This window comes from Capsicum annuum, chromosome 7, assembly GCF_002878395.1.
Source record: "Capsicum annuum cultivar UCD-10X-F1 chromosome 7, UCD10Xv1.1, whole genome shotgun sequence".
NCBI classification, from domain to species: domain Eukaryota; kingdom Viridiplantae; phylum Streptophyta; class Magnoliopsida; order Solanales; family Solanaceae; genus Capsicum; species Capsicum annuum.
Window position 1 is genome coordinate 197416017 of NC_061117.1, and position 7399 is coordinate 197423415.

The 7399-nt window shown below is 36.8% G+C and overlaps 1 long non-coding RNA gene across 2 annotated transcripts in view; it reads right to left on the reverse strand.

Annotated features, from left to right (window-relative positions):
- The window catches only part of LOC107878292, a 10116-nt gene extending 5729 nt beyond the window's left edge, over positions 1–4387 (reverse strand). For both annotated transcript variants that reach the window (XR_007043059.1, XR_007043058.1), the window contains exons 1-2: positions 2697–4387; positions 1463–1525 (exon numbers count right to left, since the gene is read on the reverse strand). This is a non-coding gene — a long non-coding RNA (uncharacterized LOC107878292). The remainder of the gene's footprint in view (positions 1–1462; positions 1526–2696) is intronic.
- Positions 4388–7399: the final 3012 nt, after the last annotated feature.

The following is a 7399-nucleotide window of genomic DNA, read 5'->3' on the forward strand; positions in this document are numbered from 1 at the left end:
TAAGACAAAATTTATTTGACACTTGGAAAAACAAGTGATCCAAAGAAGAAAACGAAAAATTATTTTTTCCTCCATGAACGTGCATGTATGCAGTGCAGAAACGACTGTAGAAACGCTAAAATGCTGCTTCGAAAGGGACGTAACCCTTCAAGGAAATGACACACTGTTACGAAAAAGAGGCGACTGTTCGGTCGGATATGACTGTTCAGAAAAGACACAATGTTTCGAATAGACATATGACTGTTCCAAAGGGATACACCTTTTTGATAAACCATTGCTTTTTTTTTGCGAGAGACACTTGATGACTATAAATACCTGCATTTTTTTCATAGGTAGCACCGAAAAATTTTCAGAATTGTAAACACTCTTCTACTTCCAAAAACTCATTGTGATCAAGCTGTTGTTGAGTGTGTTCGATGAATTCGATAGTCTGAGGTACCGCTACTGTCGAATTGTGAACCATTTTATCCTGGGAGGAAAAATTTCACATCCTCGGGTACTTGAGGGAAATTAATTCCTTGAGGATACTCCGTGAAGTCGGAGGACTTGGTTCTTATGCTGTTTCATCTTATTTCTTTAAAACCACAGTTCTTTGATAATTCATATTGAAATTGTATTGAAGGTGTTGAAAACTACATAAGTGTTCTTTAAAAAGTCTTGAACTTGTGTTGAAGTTTAGTGTATAAACATATAGATTGTGTACCCAAAACAACAATCTTAAGGAATTAACTTTCATAATCTGTAGTTTTTGATTTCTGGAGATTAAAGCTTTTGCTTTCTACTCTGTTTGAACTTAACAAATGATTTGAAGAAATAAAAACAACTATTGTTTAAAGTTGCTATAAACTTCTAATTAGTATTGTGATATACTAAAGTTGAATGTCTTTTTGTGACTAGAAAAATGACTACAGGCGATCATGTTGATGGTGTGACAAGTGCCGTAGCAACTAATATTGCCACAACCAATCGCACAACTGCGCCACCCGCTATGGCACTAGCGAAAAAGCCTGAAAATTTTTCTGGAATTGATTTTAAAACAGAAGATGTTCTTCTGTCTATCAACCTTATGTCTTCAAAGGTTATATTAGATGACGCTTTAGAAGTGCCCGAAGAAACTTCGGTGTCACAACCCGAACTGGGGCACTGGCCATGACGGGCATTCCGAACCATGATGGACCGAGAGCCCGTCTAACTTGCAATCACATACACCATTCATTTATAAAGAGGAAATGCGGAAATAAAAAACAAAACGGAATCATGGTCAACTTTCATAAACTTGAACAACTGAAAACGAAAAATTCTGAACATTCTAAACATATGGCAACCGTCTGCAAAATCTTTAACATTACAATAACCATCATACATCTGAGACAAAACTGGGACAAGGCCCCCAGTAGACCATAAAAAAAAAAGGAAGTAATGAAATCTAAAAACTAGGCCTTCCGGAATAGAGAAGGCTTACCAACTGTAACTTCTGACACACGAATCTACTGTTGTATGGTACTGCGGGATTGTGCCTCGAATCCTGAGAGGGAGAGGGTCAATACATATGTACTGGTACACAGAGCAATCCAATATAATGAATTTATACGTATAAAACATAGGTGAGAGCAAGTCATAAAAAAATGTTATACATGAAATAGTTTAAAATACATGGGTCATTTCAAAAGATCTTAAAACAATCTTGTCAATGAAATTTCATTCTTTGTATTACTTTCGAGTTACGTGGTACACCCTACATATCTGAAAGTTTCCCACGGGCAATATAGGATTCGTCATTAACTCGACGGCCAAGCCCCCAACCCAAGTTTGCCGCAAAGGTTGAAGTATCTGAATCTGATACGCCCCATGGCACTAGGCCAGCGTATAATAATATATCCGCATCGGCAAAACACGATTTTGGGCAATGAGTTTTCTGAGCTCGTGCCTTCTTCAGATAACCACCCAACTCTCTTTAAGCCCAATTTTTAGCCTTTTCTAAACATGCATCATTCTAAGTTCAAAATTTGAAAATCTGAATAAAAATCTGCATTCTGCTCTGTTCTGTGTTATCATGCCATAATTTGTATTGGTATCGTCATACCAAGACTTGCAAGTCGTATCTAAGTCATTCAATATCATATTACAGTCTGTTCTTTCAACACATAAAGTTTGGACCACCATACTTCAAACAATTCAAGAAGATTCATACTTCAAAACATTTGTCAAATTATGCAAAGATCACTCTTTTCAACATTTTAACAAATAGGTGGTGGTCATGAAGTTTGTGACAAAACATACAAATTTCTTAATAAACATTTTTAACCATTAACACCAAATATAATACCCCCTCCTCACTACAAAAATCATAATCAAGTCTCAACAACCATAAAGGCATTTGTAGCATACTTCACAAAATACATTCAAATAAATCATGTTTTATGAAAATAAGAAATCTTTAAACAAGAGAGGGATTTTCAATCATTGATGCTCTCAATTCAACATCCAAACTCAATTTCATACGTACATATATAAGACTACAAATCAATTTGGGGAAAAGACCTCAAGACCAAATCAATAATATCATTAAAGAATTTATAATGCAAGATTGTAAACATAATTCCAAAACCCCTTTAGAATTCCATGATTTCTATAACTTTAAATCTCATTCGAAGTATTTTCAACATGCCCATGTAGTTTAGGAAAAACCCACGTACCTTAGATTACAAGGTTTGAAGAGTAGAACTCGAATCTTGATCTGTTTTTTGAAAATCTTGGACTTAAGAGATTGATTCTTGATCTTGAAGGAAAGCCTAGTTTCAATTTTGTTCTTGTGAGAGGAGAGGAATTGAGATTTTAAAAATGATAAAAGAAATGAACTATAGAATGTTTTGGATAATTTAAATTGTGTTGAAAAAGTTTGGGGTGGGGAAAATACCCAAATACCCCTCAGGAAATAAAAAAAGTCGCAGCAGTCCCTCAGTTGACAGACTAATATGCTGAAGTAAATTGGGTATAACGTTTTACTCCGATGTTGGATTTGGACGAAATCAGCTGCGTTGGAAAGAGGACTCAAAGAACTTTCATTTGATATATAGCAGGACTCCTGGTTAGTTATATACAGGAAGTTATGGTCGACGAAATTTGACCCAAGTTGGAGTGTCCACTAAAACTTAATCGATGAAATAGTTTTTCAACTCATCCTAGAGTTAGGGGATTCTTATGACCTCAATTCATATTAAAAGGTATTCACACACTATTGGATTGATCACCACACGTGCATTAACAAGGAATCACTTAGTTTGGGTCTATACACATAGGAACGATGGTCTAAATTCTAGCCCGAAAGTATGGGGTGTTACATTTGGACACGGAGCGGTTAATTGTAACAGAGGCATGGATACATTTTAATTTCCTATGTAGGAACTATATCCTAAGTGGCCTCCAAGATGACTTATACAGTATTTACAGCAGAATGAAAACATCTAAAAGAATTGTGGAATGCGTTGGAAAAGAAATATAAGACTGAGGATGGGGGAACCAAGAAGTTCTTTGTTGCACGATTTTTTGAGTACAAAATGATTGACAGCAAGACTGTCGTTTCTCAAGTACAGGAATTGTAAATCATCATCCACGATCTCCTTGCTGAAGGTATGAATTTACTGAATACCTTAATTGAACAAGTTAAAAATGTTCTTAATGTTCACATGAACTTTGTCGTAGGTTTGGTTGTGAACGAGGCATTTCAAGTAGCTGCAATAATAGAGAAGTTACCACCTTTGTGGAAGGACTTCAAGAATTACTTGAAACACAAACGAAAGGAGATAACAGTCGAAGACCTCATTATGAGGTTGCGCATTTAGGAAGACAACAAAGCCGCAGAGAGGAGGTCTAAAAGAAATTCTACAATGAGTGGAGTTAATATTGTAGAAAATACGACCCCAACAAATCAAAGAAGCGGAAGAAAGCTGGACAACAAAGCAATCAGCCTAAGAAGAAATTTAAAGGAAAATGCTTTAATTGTGGCAAGATTGGCCACAAGTCTACAGATTGTCGTGCCCCAAAGAAAGACAAAAAGAAGGATAAAAAAAATATGGATAAATTCAAGAACGAAATAGACGATCTATTTGCTATGCTTTCTGAATGTAACCTAGTGGGAAATCATCGAGAATGGTGGATGGATTATGGTGCCACCCGTCACGTTTGTGCAAATAAAGAGTTGTTTGCTGTATTTGCTCTGACTCAAGGCGAAGAGAAGATCTATATGGCAAACTCCGCAACTGCAAAAGTTGAAAGGACAGAAAAAGTCTGCTTGAAAATGACATCAGACAAAATGTTAGACTCTCAACAATGTCCTTTATGTATCGAAGTTAAGAAAGAACTTGATTTCCGTATCACTTCTTGATAAAAATAGATTCAAATGTGTATTTTCCTAATGAACCGGTGATAGAATGGAAGGGGAGTTCTCTAGTGCCTAATGGGAAGTTATTTCTTATCTTAGAGCTCAAAAATTGATATCCAAGAGGTGTTTGTATTATTTAGTTTGGGTCAAAGATTCTAACTTTAAAAGTCCTTCTTGTAGTCTGCTCCTGTGGTTAATGAGTTTCCTGAAGTCTTTCCCGATGATCTTTCAGGGATTTCTCCCAACAGGGGAATAGACTTTGGGATTGGTCTTCTACCTGACACCCATCCCATCTCCATTCCTTCGTATAAAATAGCTCTGCTGGAGCTGAAAGATCTAAAGAAACAATTAAAAGACCTCCTTGATGATATAATCCAAATTGCCTATAGATCTTGAGATGGGATTCTTATGGTGCTAGAGTTTCGTTAAAACATCTTATTGTCATCAAAAGGGTGTCATATGATGGTGATTGCACCTACATTTGATCGAGGGTCCTTGAAGGAGTCGAAGGAATACGAGAAGGGGCTAAAGAGCCCCTTGGAAGGGACATACACCCGATCTGCCTTCGAGGTATGCCCGACCTGCTCTAGCGGATTAATATCAGGTTAAAATAATTTCATCCGCTCTAGAAATGCCATTGAAGTGTTCCACATTTGCCCCAAAGATACTAAAGTGGGCTACCTTGGTTCACTAATGTAAATGGGTCACTTTTGGGCCCATTGTAATAAGTTAAACCCTAAACTATAAATAGATTAGATTAGTATTTATTTCATTAGTTTTATTTTGATAATGAAGATATGAAAACTTTTGAGAGTGAGTGAGTGATAGCTTGGAAAAGATTTTGTTGATATTTTCTTAGAAACGGTGGTTGTAAGGGCTTTTTGATTTTTTTGCGGCCAATGTAAGATATTGGTGCTTGTTGATAGTTGAATTAGGGGTTTTAGAGTTTAATATACTTTTTAGTTCTTAATTCACCTATCTTCTTTGTGTTTATCTATATATCATCTATCCTTTATCCTTTTACTTTCCGTATTTTAATTTTGTCAAATAGTGTTAGTGTTTATTTTTAGTTTTGTAGATTAATCTTTTATCATTTGATATTAGAGCTGAGCTTGATTTCATTCCTTCGAATCAATTTTGGGTCTAGTTGTCTTGAAAAATCAAAAAACACAAAAACAATTTACTATTCACATTTTTTACGGTTATATCAAAATTTGAGTCTTTGATTTTGGTGTTTTCTTGAGTTTCTAGTGTTAAATTCTTGTTCCCTAATACTATAGGAGTCTAAAGATCGAATTTGAGCTAAATCGGAGTTATATTGAAGATTTTTCCGTTGATGAAAGATTGAGCTTGAAGAAAAGAAAGTAGGTTGAAAATTTGGAAACTTTGGTGAAGAGTTTGAGATAAATGATGTTTGGAATGAGTTTAGAAGGTTAAAAAGTATTTAGATTCAACATTTCAACTCATTCCAACCCAAGGTGAAGAAGTTGGAAATTTTTGTATTCTTGGAAAAATTCATATCTTCAAGATGAATTTTCAACAAAAAGTTGGTGTTTGATCCTTAAAAGAGAAGGAAAAAGAGTGAAAAAGTGTTAGTACTAAAGCATCTTCAAAAGTTCCAAGAATATTGCAAGAGAAGAGAACAAAAAAGGGACCACAACAAGTATAAACCGCCAATTAAGCAAGTTGCCCGGCTGACCTGCCTTGGATCTGCCCTTGGTAATGCCCCAAAAACTGGTCCTGAGAAGTCACACGGTTCAGTTAGTTATTGTTCATGCATATAAACCCATGCATTCAGCCTTACCTCATTTAACATATCAGTACATTCCCACGTACTGATCGCATACCCGTTTCTTGGGCTATGATGTTTCATATCATTTCGGACGCTCAGGTTCCTAACCGTGCTTAGCCAGATTCAGCCAGCCGTAGCAGATTTAGCAGTGAGTCCTCATCTATCGAGGATGTGCTTTTATTTCAGTACTTTAGGTTAGTAGTATTTTAGTAGATGGAGTTAGTTGGGGGATTGTCCCATCAACTCCACTTTCAAACAGATTCAGTTAGAGGCTTTTCAAACTAGATTTTCAAATAGTATTTTAGATTCAGATATTATTATTCATTATCAGCATTTCAGATATTTTGAACCGTATGGCATTCAGACCATATTCCGTAATTAATTCCAATATTATTGTTCAGTGCTCCCAGCAGATATCATTCATGGGTTAGCTTGTAGTCCTTCGGGGTCGTAAGCACTGTCTGACGACTAGAGGGTAGTCTCGGGTCGTTACAAACTTGGTATCAGAGCCTAAGGTTCAACAATGTCCTAGGGAGTCTGAAAAGCGCATCGCGTAGAGTCTTGTGCATGGGTGTGTAGTGTGCCACACTTATGGACGAGGCTATGAGATGTTTTAGGAAAAGTTTCCCTTCTTTCAGTAATCATGTCGTGCGAATGAGCATGAGCTCAAGTTAAACTCTCAGTCTAATCTGCTTCTTCCTTTCGTTTACAGAACATGCCTCTCAAAAGGACTAACGAAAGAAGAACTGGAAATCAGTCAGCTCCTCAGCCCGTTCAGATAGATCCCCTGGATGAACATGTCTTTCATGCAGAGTTCAGAGCTGCATTCACTACTCTAGCTAATTTAGCTGCAGCTCAGAATGAACGGCTAGCTGCTGTTTTGGCAATCCCAGTGGTCAATACTGCTGCAACCAGAATTCGAGACTTCACCCAGATAAATCCTCTTTTCTTTATGGGATCTAATTTAGAAGGGGATCCACAGGAGTTCCTTGACCAGGTTCAGAAAGTCACAAATATCATGGGAGTGACTTCCAATGAGAGTGCTGAGTTAGCCGCTTACCAGCTACAAGATGTAGCTGATACGTGGTTTAAGCAGTGAAAGGTAGACAAGGGTATAGATGCAGAGCCCATAGAGTGGGAAGAGTTTGCTACTGCCTTTCTAGACAAATTCTTTCCCTTAGAGCTGAGAGAAGCCAAAGTGTTAGAGTTCATCAACTCAAGCAAAG